General features: G+C 31.1%; 1 pseudogene; it reads left to right on the top strand.

The window, feature by feature from the left end:
- Positions 1-216: 216 nt before the first annotated feature.
- On the top strand, positions 217-17,402 carry LOC110696266 (annotated as a pseudogene).
- Positions 17,403-18,000: the final 598 nt, after the last annotated feature.

Genomic DNA, 18,000 nt, shown 5'->3' with positions numbered 1-18,000 from the left:
TAGGAAATTTCCGACGGAAATTTATTCCGCCGGAATTTACTGAATTTCCGACGGAAAAACATGTCCGTCAGAAACGGTCCGTCGGAAATCAGCCTATTTCTAGTAGTGTGTGAGTTCAAACTCTAGATGGCTTCCCCCTTCTGCTCCATGGTAAAAGGGAATGTTGATGCCCATGTAATGGCTGGAAATGGGTGAGTTTTGGAGTGGTTATAAGAGATGCGGGCTGGAGAGTTACTAGTAGCTGCAGTCAAAAAGCTCGATGTATGCTGGTCCCCGGACTTGGCAGAAGCAGGTGTTGCTGCTTTTGGTGTGAAGTTTGCCAACAGACTTGGATACAGGGACGTGGAACTAGAGTGTGATGCAATTAATGTTGTTCAAGCAGTCAACAGCAAACACAAAGGTGCTACCCCGATTTATTTGTTCTATGAGGATATCATTAGAGCAAGTTTAGACTTTAATTCCTTTATTTGTAAGCATGTTAAACGAGGGGAAAATGTAGTTGCTCATTGTGTAGCACGGTGGGAAACTACCTATTGGACTGAACGTATTTGTATGTCTGTTTTCCCCCAAAGCCTAGTTGCTTTGGTGGACTTGATTTAATTTAATAAAATCCCGCCCTCGTTTGCTGAAAAAAAAAAAGGTAAATTCTTGTTAATTTCTTGTTTTTGTATCTTGTTTTGAGATCTTACTTTTCTAATTCTTTGATTTCTATTTAAATTCTTGTTAGTTTGTTCTTTTAGTATCTTGTTTGGAGTTCTTTTTTTTTTTTTTTTTTTTTTTTGCTAGGAAAAATCAATGAAAATTAAGGCATAAAAAGAACTGGGAGTCATTTAGACAGTCATCCTAAATTATTACGTGCTTTGGATACTAATTATAGATTAATTTAAATAATTTATCAAATTAATTTAGAAGTCATTTGGACAGTCATAACTAAATAATTACATGCTTTGGATGTAATGTTAGATTAATTTACATACTTTATCAAATTAATAGCATAAAAAGAGAGAAAAAGTTATTGGAGATAATAAAGTGTGGTGGTTTATAGTCATAATAACTAGTAAATGCATATGTCAATGTCATGTCGTTGCATTAAGATTAGAATCACATTCTTTAGCAATCTCTGTCACAAATCACAATCTTTTAGTTTTGATGGTAATGAAGTTCTATAGAATGCACTAAAATTGTACTGATGAATAAACATATACTAGTAATATTTTATTATAAGTTCTCTTTAAATAGATAAAGAACTTAAATACGAAATCATTAGTGCTAAGTATAAATGTTAGCGACTTAGCGATGAATAGTTTTTGTTGTGTAAAATTTTCTAGTATGGACCATTCTCAATTTCTTCACAATTATCTTGTTCCAAAATATAGAGCTATTAAAATTGATTAGGGAATATCCAAGCATGAAGGTAAATTAATTTTTTCTCAAATGATTTTTTAATTGATGTAATTTTTGCTTGTATATGGGAATTGATGATATCTGATAAACCTACATTAAGGATCATTGAAATATAGATGATAGAAGAGAGCGATGTAGTGGATTGTTCAGTTCATTATACTAATTTCTTTATTTTATTAATTACTCCGTAATAATGATTATATATATATTTTTTCTACAATCAAATATTATTTCAACTACTGAGGGGCAATGAGTGAGGTGATGAAAAAAGTGCTAGCGAAGAAATGGTTGGATCGGTTAACACGGAAAAATTTAAAACTAGAAAGAAGGGAGGGAGGAGCAAAGGTGGGAAATAAAAGGGGTAGAAGGAAAATCTTGAAAGGAGGTTGGAGGCATAGAATTAGAAGAAGTGATTGGGAGTGAGCGAGGAAGAGTAGAATCTAAAGGAGGGTGCATTAATTTGACTAGACAAATACATACAGGTTGAAGCATTGTTATTAAAATCCCGATTTAAAATCTTAGAATCTTACGATTTTACGATTCATGTATGTTAAACAATTTGATTTAAGATTCTGCCCGATTTTACACATTTCACGTAACGAGTAAAATCCTTACAAGTTTAAAATATACCTACAAAGTTATTTATAAATATCTATTGTCAATTATTGGTTGCTTAATAGGTAAACAACTAGTTTCTATTAATAATTAGGTTTCAATTTCATAATTTAAATGTATTAGGGGACATAAAGAGTACTCAGCAAAATATCGCGCCAGACTTGTTGTCAACTTTTCAGTTTGCATGACAAGACTTAAGAGACTGTCTGTAACAAAAAACAGGTCTCTTTAATCAATAGTTTTTTTTTTTTTTATATTTTTTTTTTTTTGAGAATGGGGGTATTTTTTGTATTTTTTTTTTGAGAGTGGGGGTACAACTGTACCTCTGTGTACCCCCTGGATCCGCCACTATCAGTAGATCAGATGCAACAGATCTCTTACTGAACAACCAGACAACTCTTAATAAACTCCTTAATCTGATCATCTGCTACTGCATTTTAGTGCAGCAGGCATTACACCTCTCATAATCATCATCTCAATCTCATTCCAATTCCTGCATTCACTGTAAATATTTTCTCTACTCATCATCTGAATTCTGAAAGCACACATCCCGAAAGAATGTATATCAATGTGATACCGAATATATGTAATCAAAGTTTATCTTGTAATTATTCTTGATTAATTCTTATTACGCATAATCTAAATATTTCTATATATTCTCATATTTCCTCTTTTTCCCTTCTTTTTTATTCTTTGGCTTTTATTTTAGCATTTAATAGTGTCTTAAAAATATTCAATGAATATTTGAAGCAAAAAAAAGTACAAAAAATAAACAATAGATTAAAGTTACAAAATTAAAATAAATCATGTGTACAACACACTCTTATCATTCTGGTTAGAAAAATGGTTAAACGTTGTTTCGCTAATTTTTATACCAATATGTAGCCACTCAGTTAACTTTTATACTAATTAGTTGACACTTGCTAACTTTTATACCAAAATATGTCGTTGACCCTAATTTTTATACCAATATGTCACAAAAGTGCTTATTTTTATACCAATATGGTTAATTGCCCCAAACAAAGATTGTTGTGGAATTTTTTTATTATAAAAAATAAAGTTAATTCTATTTTTCCTATAACTTTTTTATTGTGCGCTGGTGCGCTAAACTGGTATGCTTGTTAAAATTGCTAATGGAAGTACTGTGGTATCATGAATTCATGAATGCCCGAATAATTTTCATTATAAGCAAAATGCCTCTATTGTCACACTCAGAATTTAGAAGTAATCCCTTTAAAGGTTGGTTGTTAGAGCAAGTTAGTGCGCAAATCGGTGGTGGTGTTTCAGGCTTGTTCTCAGCCTAATGTAGATGATCAAAAACCCCTTTTATTATAAACAACACTAAATAAATAGATTAGCAGGTTAAAGACTCCCTAACCTTATAAATCACAATTTTAGATAATAACACAACTTTCACAATTTCAAGCATTTCAATGTTTTAGCATTTTTTTATGTAAAGACCTACATGTAATGTAGTGTTATTTAACTCACTTCATGCTAACACATATAAGAGAAAATACAAGTTCATCTTTGTGATAAACTTGAAGCGTTTATCTAAGGGTATAATTGTTCATTTGCGTATTTAAGTATTTGTTTATCTAAGTATGGCTAATGTTGCATTATATAGTTTAATTGTCGTAAAAACACTCAAATAAAATATTTTTAAATACTCTGGCACAATTCCCAAGGCATTGTATTTACTCTAATGTCATTAGATAAACGCCCGTTTATCATCAAGATAAACGCCGTTTATCATCAAGATAAAGCGGGGCTCCCCAACATATAACCTATTGAAGAAGTCTTTATATATAAGGAAAGATTGTTATTATTAATCCCAACTTTAGGTCATTTACTTTAATTAATCCCAATTATCGATTATTCCTGAATAATCCCAATTTGAAGGGGCGTTTTCTTTTATCAGGTCATAACCGGTCAACAAAAGTCAATGACCTATTATAATAGGTTACTTAACACGTATCAAGCCTTGATTGGTCCAAAAAATTAAAAAAAAAATTCAAAACAATTTAAACAAAAATGAAAAAAAAAACTAACCACCATCAGCCCCAAACCCTCCCGCAAAACACACCCACCCCCTCCTTTCCTCCCGCCGGCGATTACCCCAGGCCACCCCTTGAAATTCCGACAACCTTCCCCATAACACAACCATGCCAAAGCATGAATTGCAAGTACAAAGAAAGAACCCAACTTTGGAGAAATCAAGGATGTTATTCGATCGGAGAGGGTGATTCCGGTGATGTTGAGTTTGAGGCAACCCCTATGAGTAAACCCGAATTCGTCAATGGTTAAATATGGGTCGATTGTCAGATTTGCTTTTGTTTGATCGGATTTCAGCGGAGGAGAGAGAAAATAAGGTTAGGAAGAAGAAGAGAGTTACGGTGGTGATGCGGTGGCAGTGGGTCGATTTTGAGGGTTGTGGTTAGGAGATAGGGAGTTTTACGGGGTGGGTGAAGGGATGGGGAGGTTGTCGGCATTTCCCGGTGGCGGGGGGGGGGTGGGTGGGGCGGGGCAGGGAGGGGGTGATGGTGGTTACCGGTGGGGGAAGGGGGAGGAGGGATGGAGGGCTAACGGTGGTTTCCAGTTTTTTTTTATAATTTTTTTTTTTGTTTTATTGTTTTTGACTAATTAAATTAAGACCAAAAAAAATTAAGATTAAAAAAAATTACCTTTTAACCGGTCATTTGACCAGATAAATGAAAACACCCATCAAAGTTAGGATTATTAAAAAATAATCGATAGTTGAGATTAATTAAAGTAAATGGCTCAAAGTTGGGATTAATAACAACAAATTTTCCTATAAATATATATTGTCAATTATTGGTTGCTTAATGGGTAAACAACTATTTTCTATTAATAATTAGGTTTCAAACTCATAATTTAAATATATTTAATTAAATTTGGAAATGATGTCTTGATCATGCGTGTTACGATTCGATTCTAAGAGCCCTTTGCGATTCAAATAGCCCCTTTTCGAATCAAAGTAGAATCCCGATTTTGATAACTTTGGGTGGAAGGAGAGAGAGTGAACAAAAGATCTTAAACAAGAACGTAAAAATGAGACACTAAAATACATAGAAATTTATGGGGTGGTATGATTAGGGAGAAGGTGGTGTGTCGACGGTGATGGGTGTGGTGATTGGTGTTTGGTGCAATGGGCTAGTGGTGCGATAATGTGATTATTGATAAGCATAGGAATGTTAACCACGATTATAAAAATTGAGCTATTTTAATGTTTTAATCCTCATTAATGTCATGATTCATAAGTGATATTAAGTAATTTTATTCAAATACCAAAGAAAAAGTGCAATTGATTGGGTTGCCAATGAAGTTTTCCAAAATTTAAATTTATTTTATACTCAATTGTCTTTAAATAAGTAGAACGTTTCTCTTATGCACGCGTACCAATGCATAACTTTGATTGATAATATATTTAATCATCGATAAGTAAAATTACAACAATTGAATATTATTAATCTATTTATTGAAACGATTTCAACACGTATCCACAAGACTATATTTATTCTTACGTATAAATCACAAACATTAGTCAACGTAAATTTGATAAATAGTGCAAAAAGTCAAAATGTTTCACTTATTTAAACACAGAGTAGAGTATATAAAAGGAAAGTCAATGAAATATTGACCAAATCAAGTGATCAAACCACCTTCCATCTTGGACTGGCCCATGAATTAACTTACCATTGTTAGCTATTTCTGTTATAAGATTTTGACCCAGTCCTCCTAATCAAAACCTATTGGACCAGCCCGGTGTTCATGTGGGCCCATATCCACCTTCTTCATGAGAATCTGAAAGGGCTAGCCCAACTAAGAAGAGATACTGATTTGGCCACTTTCCCTTTGTTGAATTGTTGTTATGATTTCGAAACAAATACCCCCCTTGGATTAATTATGAATGTTTTATGCAATTGTTCTGAATTTTTTTATTTTGATTTCGATTTTGATCTGGAAAAAAAAGGAGCAGAGGAGATAGAAAGAGAAAGGAAGAGAAGAAGGAGAGAGAAAGAGAAGGGAGGAGAGTTGTGCATAGTTTGTGAAAACGTTAACGTGAAGGATTTTGTTCTGTACATCTTAATGTAAGTTTTTTAATACGTAGATCATCTTTATAGATTACGTTAATTGCTCTGATAGTGAATGATAAAATAAATAAATAAATAAATAAATAAATAAAACAAAAACAAAACTGTATTGTAAATCGACTACGTAAAAGCCAACTAAGCCATACATAAAATTAACAAATGGAGAGACTACTATAGATACAACGAAGAAATTAAAGGTGTTGAATTGCTCATATCTAAGAAGTCAATATTGTTATCTACCAAACAAGAGTTTGAAGGCGCTCACATTGTGACCTTGCGCAATAATAATTACTTGAATTGAACTTTATTTTAGCTAGCTTTTCATTTTCGTAAAAATAACAAAATTCTTCTAGCTAGTTGATTCGGGCAGTCTTGCATATAATATTAATTGTTGTAAGATGGTAACAACCTACGAATTGAATGGTCACATGGGATTATCTTTCAAAGTACATACACCGTTTTTTCATTGTTTTTGCATGCCCAATCTTATGCAAGTATATATGGAATGGAGAAATTAAATTATTACTCATATGATTATATATGTCACATGTATGTTGAACTCATTGCAAATTGCATTAAGCTTTTTTGGTTGTAATAGAATTAGTTATCTCAGATATTTCATGAAAGTGTAAAGCAAAATTGATAAAGCTATATAATGTGATTATTTATTTTATTTTTTATTTTTAAGAAAATGTGATTATTAATAAGATCTTGTAAAAATAAGTTAGACTAGTAATAAGGACTAATAAATCAACATTAACATCTCGTCATTATATTTATTGTTGACATATGTTGAATAATTAAAAACCATAAACTATTAAAGTAGAAATTTTAAGCGATATGTATGTCAATAACTACAGGCTCACATCTTATGCCATCTAAACCCAAAAACAAACAATCGATGTTGTAAACAAGTTGGCAATCAAGTGAAATCTTGCGCCTAACCCTTTGAATGTTAGTATATTATCTCCACTTTAACTGTATATATCTAGACCTTAAGGTGAATATGACAAGATCCCACACGGTTGAAAGTTATGGGGGAAAACACAGAAAAGGATGAATTGATGGTTTTTTTTTTTTTTTTTGGCAAAGAAAGGACAAATGGTGGGAGTGTGAGCCTATGTTTTATTATAATAGAAAGGATAGAGTGGTGGAGCTAGCAATATTTCAAGTGAGTTCAAATTAATTAAAATTAATCATTAATTTAGTACAAAATAATTTACTAATCAAAAATCAAAATCAGTACAAGAAAATTAATTAGATATATTTCTACCAAGCCTTAAAATTTAAACTTTAAAATATCCCTACAAATTATATCATAATTCTTAAAAAAATTGCCCATTACAACTCCAAAATTTATTCCTATTTACTATTTAGTACAATATAAATATTTATATTTTAATTGTTATTTCTATACATATTGCACATATATAATTGAATGTTATAACATATTGCACATATATTGTACAAAGTACATATTTATATATATTTTTTACCTTATAATTCTATGCAACAACATATTATAAGAGTTAAGTGTATTTTGAACAAAGCTCAACTCTTAACTTTATTAAGAAAACTCAATTTGATCATTATTCTAGCATCTACATAATTCATTATATATGGAGTCATATGCATTCATCATTATCATACACCTAATTCTATTTTGCATTTTTATCTACCTCTAATTGTAACATTGGCGAATCTAGCTGTATACACTTAGGAAATGGAAGTACCTAATGTAGAGATAAGATTTGTTCTCCCTAATCCATAACTTGAGTTCTTTTCACATTGGTTTATTTTTGTTGCATTTTGTAATTATTATTTTCAACTTCCTGTAGTTGAAAACTTGAGATAAGATGATTTTTTCATGATGCTTAAATTAAGTAATAGTTATACTTGATAATTGTTTCCATGCGCATGACATTTGAATGACTAATTGAAATTCCACCAAAAACTTAAAGTATTTTAGTCAAGATTGATTGATGATGCATAAGATTGCTGACTGCTACGCCAATATCAAGCCAATAATGCTTGTTTACACTTTTGAGATGATTCTAAGAAAAGAAAATTGAGCATGTAGTGGTTACAAATTTGAAGTAGACTCTTGTATCTTAAGAGAATTAATTATCACTTGAAGTCTATTCTCATTAGCTTATTTAGCCTAAAATTATGATTTCTAACTTCTTGATATACACTTCAAAATTTTTGCTCTATTTAAATTTTTTACGATCTTAAACACGTCTTAAATTGTAAATATTTTCATATTCGTTCGTGTAGTACGTAAATAGTTGATATTAAAAAGAAAACATTGAAATAAATTTAACAAAATTTTAGTACATGACTATGTTATTAATTTAATTAATGAGAATTTATGGTTAAAGCTTTTAAATATTGATTCCCCAAAATTTTTTATGAAGTAATTTTTTAAAGATGGTAATAAAGTATAACTTCTTTTTAAATGGACACCACAACCTCATTCCTCCTTGACTTATAGAATAACGATCATCATTATGACATTTTTTGTTGATGTCATTAGTTTATATTGTATTGTTAAGTTACATACTTGTAGTATTTAAATGCATCTTCAATTATTTCAATTTTGGCAAAACTTTTACGTAGTATTGCAATAAAATTCCAACATTTCATCTGTGTCTTTTTTAATTTTGTTTGTTTGTCTTATGTATGATTTTTAATATACAAATTGAGTATAATTATTTTTAAAAAAATATATATTGTGAAATCATTTAAATTTAGTCGTAATATTGGAACTACACATCGAGATAAATTTAAAAAAGTCCACGTAATTATGCCTTTCAATTTTTGTATACGGAGTATATATATTCCAAATACTTCTTAACCATTCCATATTTTAAGGCCTTTTTCAGTTCACCTTATTTTCGCTGAACTGAAATTATTTTTACTAAACTGAAATTATTTTCGCCAAACTTAAATTATTTTTACTGAACAAAAATTAATTATACTGAACTGAAATTATTTTTGTTGAACTGAAATTATTTGTGATTTTCTATTATAATCCTTCTATAAGTTTACTGGTTTTTAATTGAACTGAAATTATTTTTTACTGAATTGAAATTATTTTTGTTGAATTGAACTTATTTTTACTGAACTGAAATTAATTTTATTGAACTGAAATTAATTTTACTGAATATTATTTTTTTAAGGTGAAGTGAACACGGCCTAAATAAAACATAAGAAAGAAAAATAAAATAAAAAATTGGGAGAAATGATTATTTTAATCCATATTGTTTCCACAGTTAAGGAGTACCTCATCGAGAAGTACACAATTTGATCAAGTACTATTGAAAATCACGAACAAAATTATCCATTAAAGCCAAAGAATTACTTAGACAAAGCATGTAATTCTTAGCCAATGCATGTAGAGAGCATTACTATTGGTAGAGAATCCCACCAATAAATATATTAAAAATAAAATGCAACAATCGTGCATATAAAAAACAAAAACAAATTAATTCTTATTTTTGACCCAACGCATGTTTAAGTACCATTTTTGAGATAACTCGGACCATAGCCAGTCATGGGCATGGCTGATGAGATCTTTCGGTTTGATGTTTACGTCACAAATTTAGCAAACAAATATTTATAGAAAATGAGGAATATAAATATTTGCATATATTGTGATTCAGATAAAAAGAAGAGTATGCAATGGAACATTATCCTAAGAATTGTTGTGACCATAAAAATTACGGAGTAGTAGTGAGTAAACACTTGTGAACCATGCAATAATATAATGTCAAATACCTTTTTTTTTTTTTTTTTTTTTTTTTTTTTTTTTTTTTTGAATAGTAAAAAAAATTCATTAATAAAAAGTCATACGACATCTATAAAAGAGATTCGGGTTTAACAAATACATAAGATATTGAATCAAATAAAAATTTCCTTTATAAAAACTACGATCATCGAGTAGATATTGCACTGTGAAACATCTCCGACTTATATCGCTGGAAAATACAGCCTTGTTGGAGAGACAATCTAATGATCCTTCGTAGCGTGAGGATGTTTTCCTTCTGATTCATCTGTCTGTATTCGAAAGCTTGATAATCCTTCCGATCTCGCATAAATTTTTCACTAACGAAATAATTTCACAATAATCCATTAGATCTAATATCATGGATTCAAACCTAAAAAGATTCTCCCTCCAAAAGAGGTGATAAACCTTGTCTTTCGAAGGAGATCGGAAACCCTTCCTTTCGAGGGAGAAAAGTTCTTCCCAAAAAAAACTTTTAACGAAACAAGGATGAAGGACTTTTCACCGGCTAAAATCGATGGAAACCCCTTTAAAAAAACAACAATGGAGGCTAGGGTTGAGGAGAGAGGAGAGAAATTTCATGATTATTTAATTATTTGATATATAATGTCAAATACCTTGTACATTCTAAATTAAACGGTAAAAACTATAAACTTTTCCAAGAGTTGTTGTAGTCAGTGCAGCTTGCATAGAGCCATAGAGAATACTTTTTATTCTACTCCCTCTGTAATTTTTCATAAGTGTTACACGTTTATCAGACACATAATTTTAGGCAATTTAATTAACTTAATTAAAATAAAAGCTAAATGGGATAGTTGGAGTATTAAAAAATGGTTAAAAAAATATATATTGAGGTTAATAGTTTATTGAAAAATAATAAATGTGAGCGGAAAGAAATGACTAAAAAAAAGTAGTAGTGAATTTGGGTAGAAAACATGAAAAGAGAAATAATATTAAAATGTAACTTTTTACCAAAAATAAAGTGTAATATTAATTAAAATACGATCACATTTAATAAGTGTAACACTTATTTAAAAAGTATGAAGGGATTGTTGGTGTTAAATTTATTCTACTCGCAGCCTTTTAATATGAGAGAATTAACTTTTTCTTCAATTTTTATTGTTTACCTTTCAAAGTTTTTAACTTTTTATACTGCATGCAATTGTTTTACGAATTTTTTTATATTTTTTCAAAGTCTTACATTGCATGTAATTTGTGCAGTATACTGCAAAGTCTGCACCAAATACTTTGGTTTAATTTTGACCTATGCATGCATGTCTGTATTACTCTACTAGACTAGCCAATTACGAGCGTATCGTTATTTTGATTAACTGCGTATCGTTATTTTGATTAACTAGGCTACTAGCTAGGCCTTCTACCCAATTAATCCATCGCAAACTGCTTTATATTTTCTATATTCTTTTTTATTTGATCCGCTTTGACTTTTACATTATTCATCACCCTTTTCTTGACCGTCTTTTATGAATAATATATAAGGAAAAATATATTCATGTGGGATCTTTTTTAATTCGTCTATATAAGTATTATCATAATATATAACTTTTATAATTATTACTTATGGAGAATCAAAGTTATTAAATGTTAAAGTTTTGTATTGGCAAGCGTGATAAAATAAACATGTCAAGTAAAAAAGAAAAGATGAAATAGTTTATACTATGTAGTTTCTAATGTGAATTTTTTTAATTTTAATTTTTATACTTTGGATTTTGTGGGTAGTTCAACTCCACTATTTTTTTGTTGTTATACTAAAAGTAGAAAAAAAAAATAAAAAAATTGGTTAAGGATAGGTTTAGTTTACGTTATTTTCATTTATTTCAAATCAGATTAAAAAAAATAAGTTCACTAGATTAGATTAGAAAAGTAAATTATGACATACTTTATTGTTTTATGTTCGGTTTTTTTTTTTGTTTTTTTTTTTTTACCGCTAAACATCCTTGATTTGGTATTTAAAAAATTATGAAAATAATAAAATCTATATTATCAATCAAGAGTGAGAATTAAATAATAAGAGGAGATCAAACCCAAATGTTTCCCTCTTAGTAGGGGTGATAGTTTGGTTTGCAGTGTGATTTATAGCCCAAACCAAAACCAAACCATATTAATTCGGTTTGAGGTTTTTCAAAACCACACCACATTATACTATTCGGCACAAACCAAACCAAACCACAATTTTAGACCTAGTGTTTTGGGGTTTGATTTGTAACATTTTTTGGGCATAATTTTTCAAAACCTGTTTTAGGACTTGATTTAATTTAATTTTCCAAAAATAAAGCAAACAAAATAATACTTCGTATATTAGGCTATTACCAAATAGCAAGTTTTAATGATGACATAAGAGTTTAGATTTTTTTTTTTGGTTGCCTTATATATGAAGGGGATTGGACTCTAGGTAATTAAGAATCCTAAATTTCGGTTTTTCTAAAACTCAAAACCAAAACCAAACCGTAAATCATATTTTTTTTATTTTTCTTAACCAAACCGCACCAAATTAAAAAAAATTAATAAATAAAAAATGAACCACATTGCTTATTGGTTTGGTTTGCGGTTCAATTTGGTTTTAAACCGAATTACTTTCACCCCTACCTCTTAGAGTGCCACCCTCACTTTTCTCATCATATCACATAATCGCCAACCAAATTTCTTGTACTTTTAGTAACATATCAATCAAGAAAAAAAACATGAGGAAATTATCTTAAATAAATACCAATTGAACAACAAAATAAACTCAAAAAATTTCAATTGAGAAAACAAAGGAAATTTTAATACACCCTCTATTACGTGATAATCGCAGTGCTAAGGTATGCACAAAATTTTATGAAAATTATAGGGCGGGAATCAAAAGAGGATTTTTTACATAGGAAATTTTTGATTTTTATCATAAAAAAAAAAAACCCCTCGATATTGTTTTTTTACCACCACCCTTTTTTAAAAGTTTTATTTTAGCACCAATAAAAAGAAAACCCTAACTAATTTATCACCACTTAATCAACGACCACCAGCGCCCCACCCCCACCCCTACGCATCCCACCCCCACTGTCGGCCCCCTTCCCAGCCCTCAACCACCCTGACCCTCAAAAACCACCCCCCTCTGTTTCCCCACCCCTAAAACGACTGAAAATCTATCGACTTTAAACTATCGTCATAGGAAGACAGTGACTCCTAATTTACTAAAATTAATTTTTCTATAAAAACATACTTCCTCCTTTTTTTATAGTTGTAATACTTTGACTTTTACACTATTCATATGGTTCACTTTGACTAGCTTTAATTTGATGATTTATACGTAAGCAAAAATATAGTCCACGTGAGATCTTGTTAGATTCGTCTCGATTTATACTATTTTAATAACATATGTTTATAATTTTTACACATTGATAATTAAAGATATTAACGATTGAAATCAATGCATCGGCAAGCATGAAAAGAGAAGTGTTGCAACTATAAAAAAAAGCAGAGGAAGTATTAAACAAAGGCTAATCGTTAGGGCCACATAATAGAGTACAAATTATCCTTTAATAATAATAATAATAATAATAATAATAATAATAATAATAATAATAATAAATAATAAGGAGTATATATTTAGCGGTTATTTAGTCGAACACATAAAATAATATTTATGGAAAAATAATAATGACTACATTTTCTGCCATTATGAACATATAATCAAAGGTTTTATACTTAAGTCTTTTTATATGTTGACTTAAGGATATTTTAAAGATTAATTGTAATAAATCCCCCCCCCCCTCCCAAAATAAAAAAGTCTTTGTTTTTTTTTGACGTGAAACTAGTCGTTTTTAACTTATTTTTATTACTATTATTAATTAGGTTAGAATTCGCAGAAATATTTCATTTGGATATATATGGAATATGATTATCAAATTGAAAAGAAAATATTATAAGGTAAAATAGTAAAAAAAAAAAAAAAAAAAAAAGGCGGGAAATTTTTTCACAAGATAATGACAAGTGTCAGTGGTTATTCGCTTTTAGTATAAGTTATTAGATAGATAGATACTCAATATCTCTTTAAAGTTTTCGTCTACAACTAAAAAGATAAAATAAAATAAGAATAGATTAATTCAAAAATGTATTTATTTATTAAAATTTAGTAATAATTTATATTTTTATAAATATTATTAGTAAAAAAAATGTCAAAATTAAAGATATCTATTACATATTACTAAAGGTGAATTCAAAATGACATTTGACAACGTTATATTGAAAATTTTCCCTCCAAAAAGTGCTTACTTAAATAAATTATTTTTACCATAAATAGTGATTATATAAATATATTATAACATTTGCTTTACATAAAATTAAATTAAAATTTCTAATTAAAATATTAATTTATTTATTATAACTATAATATGATTAAAAACCGTGCAATAGCACAGAGTTTTAAACCTAGTTGATCAATAAACTTACAGAAATTGCAATTGATTACGGATTGCATTTTTGAAATAGAATGAAGAGCAAGAGGAACATAAGCATTCTGTTCGTACTCCAAACCATAAATGAACAATATCATGAAATATCTCCATTACTCTAAACATGCATCTTTTTAGTACCAAGAGTATAAGATATCAATACAATCTCTTTTCATAAATATCTAAAATATCACTCTTTCACTTTACTGCCTAACCGCCTCACACAATAAATATTCACTCCTTTTTTTTTCAACCCCTTTCATCTTTTTCACCGTTATTTACCATTAACATAATCTGAAGTTTAAAACTCCCAATACAATGAAATAAATTACATTTAAAATATTATATATTATATTAAATTAAAGTAATATTATATGGTATTTTACAACCACTATAAAAATAACTGCCCTTCACACTTCTTCTACCTCACCAAACCATCCTTTCATCTTCTTTCTTCATTTTTCAACCTAACAAAATTCTCTTGTGCCAAAATAAAAAATAAAAAAAAAAACCCAAAAAAATGTCAGCAGAAAACTTTAGCAACGAATTTCTCATTGCTGCCAACAGCGTCATCCCTTCTTTCTGCACCCATTTTTCCTTTCAATTTGCCGCATTTCTTTCCCTTTTCACCATATTCTTGTACCAGGAGGCTTAGCATGGTCTCTTTCCGCAGTTAAAAACAACCGAAGTGGCAACGGTAAGTCCGCTTCGGCTATTCCCTGGTCCAACCGGGTTACCCCTTATTGGTCTTGGCCAATGTTTTCGCTTCCGAAAAAACTCATAGAATCCTATCCAGTATTGCCACTAGCCTCAAGGCTACGCCGTTGATGGCGTTTCTCAGTTGGGTTGACTCGCTTTGTTATAGCGAGTGAACCCGAGACTGCTAAAGAGATTTTAAACAGCTCCGAATTCGCTGATCGTCCTATTAAGGAGTCAGCCTATGAGCTTCTCTTTAACAGGGCTATGGGTTTGCACCCTTCGGTGATTACTGGAGGAACCTCCGAAGGATTTCCGCAACCCATCTTTTCAGCCCGAGAAGAATTTCCAACTTCGGAGGATTCCGCCAAGAAATTGGTAATCAAATGGTGAACCAAATCACTACTATTATGGGAAATGAAGGGAAATGTTGAGATCAAAAATGTGTTGCATTTCGGATCAATTGAACAATGTCATGATGAGTGTGTTCGGAAAGAGTTACGATTTCTTCGTAAGAGGACCGAGGAAGCTGATAACCTTGAAGAATTGGTTAAGGAAGGTTATGAATTGTTGGGAATATTCAACTGGGGAGACCATTTTGCCCTCTAAGGTGGTTGGATTTACAAGGAGTAAGGAGAAGGTGCAAGAATCTGTTGGTAAGGTAAACAAGTATGTTGGTAATGTGATGAAGAGCACAGGGCATTGAGGAGTGAGAAGGTTGATGATGATTCAAAGGATTTCGTTGATGTTCTTTTGGACTTGGAAGATGGAGAGAAAACAAGCTCTCTGACTCTGACATGATTGCTCTTCTTTGGGTATGATTTCTTTCTATTTTTTTGTTCATGTTACGTGTGTTGTTTCATGATATGTTTTTATTTTTTTGTTCTAAATTTAGTTTGTAATGTTAGAAATGGTATACTATATGTGCCATATTGTTGGGTGTTGGTTCATATTGCATACTCCCTCTACCCTTAATTTTTACTCCATGGCTATTTTTGGGTCAAAATTTGGAAACTTTGACCTTAAATTACCATTAATCTATAAGAGATAATTCTAGTTATATTCGTCTCATAGTATATTTTAATAATATCACGTTTTTAATAATTTTTTACGTATATGAAAATAAAATATATATAGACGTTTTAAAACAAGTGTTGAGACCGTGCATAGTCAAATGGGACAAAATAGGGACAGATGGAGTACATGCTATACAAGTAACTTGTGTCTTTATTATTGCCAAAATATATTGGTATTTATGTACAAAGTATGCTTTTTTTCTTAGAATGGGTTAATATTAGGGCATCTAGTTAGTGGGTTCTTTGATATGTACCTTTTTATGCTTATTGGTTTAGACGTGTATACTTTACATTATTTCACACAACTTGTAAAGATTAAAGACCAAAGCTAATGTACTATGAGTAAATGTTAATTATGGAGTGCTACAAAACGTTAAATAATGTTTGGTTTTTAAATGCAGGAAATGATATTCAGGGGAACAGACACAGTTGCAATCCTACTAGAGTGGACTCTAGCAAGGATGGTGGTGCACCCCGACATTCAAGCCAAGGCCCAAGCTGAAATCGACAGCGTAGTCGGAGTCAACAGGCAAGTCGCCGACTCAGACCTCCCCAACCTACCATACCTCCAAGCCATCCTCAAGGAAACATTGAGAGTCCACCCACCAGGCCCACTTCTATCATGGGCTCGTCTTTCCATCCACGACACCCACGTCGGTCCCCACTTCGTCCCAGCCGGAACCACCGCTATGGTCAACATGTACGCCATCACCCACGACGAGAAGATCTGGTCTAACCCCAACGAGTTCAAACCCGAGAGGTTCATGGAAGAGGATGTCCCAATCATGGGTTCAGACCTGAGGCTGGCACCTTTCGGAGCAGGACGTCGTGTCTGCCCCGGAAAGGCAATGGGTATGGCTACTGCTCAGCTGTGGTTGGCTCAGATGCTTCAGAACTTCAGGTGGGTTCCGACCGAGAATGGTGTGGACTTGACCGAGTGCCTCAACCTTTCCATGGAAATGAAGTCGTCTTTGGTGTGCAAGGCTGTTCCTAGGATCTCTGCTTAATTCAACTAGTTTGTCTATGTTAAGAAGGTTATGTGTGTGCTATCATAGCCACTAGTAAGTACTTTAATTATGGACTAACATAAGTGATTTTCTTCATAATTTTGCACATTTCGGAAATGGAGAAATTGTCACATAGATTAAAGCTTTCAAACTTAGTAGTAGTTTGTTAGCTTTTAGATGGTTATTGGCAACTTGTTATGTAATGTGTAGCTGTTCAAAAACCAAAAATTAATGTTCATTATCTGTTTTTAGTATCTGGTTTGGTGCTCTCAATTTTCTGTTTTTCTGCCTTGTATTTTTTGCTGATTTTACTTGCAGTTTATGCGGATATTGGATATTTCATAGGATACTGCCTAAAATTCTTGTTAAATTTCTCTCTCTCTCTCTCTCTTTTTTTTTTTTTTCTTTTTTCCTTCTCTCTCTCTTTAGTATCTTGTTTTGAGCTCTTATTTTTTTAGTTTCTCTGAATTCTAACTAAATTCTTGTTGGGGATGTGATTCGTTTTGTGAAAAGCTGGTGGAGTGGTGATGTGTGCTTAAATGATATTAATTCTACCTATATTGTGCTCATTCCGAAATGTGATGATTCGAAGAGTATGTCAAAATTCCGTCCTATTACTTTATGTAATATCTTATATAAAATCATCTCTAAGACACTTGCAAATAAACTTAAACCGATGCTTGAAACAATTACTTCAATTCAACAAAGTGCGTTTGTTCCGAAAAGACTAATAACTGATAACGCACTAATTGCTTTCGAAATTTTTCATGCCATGAAACGGGGAGGTGAAGGTCAGGATGGTACTGCTGCTTTAAAATTAGATATGATTAAAGCATATGACAGGGTAGAATG

Source organism: Chenopodium quinoa, unplaced genomic scaffold (genome assembly GCF_001683475.1).
Source record: "Chenopodium quinoa cultivar QQ74 unplaced genomic scaffold, ASM168347v1, whole genome shotgun sequence".
Taxonomy (NCBI): domain Eukaryota; kingdom Viridiplantae; phylum Streptophyta; class Magnoliopsida; order Caryophyllales; family Amaranthaceae; genus Chenopodium; species Chenopodium quinoa.
Note: the sequence above shows the minus strand (reverse complement) of the source record. Positions and strands in the feature narration are given on the sequence as shown.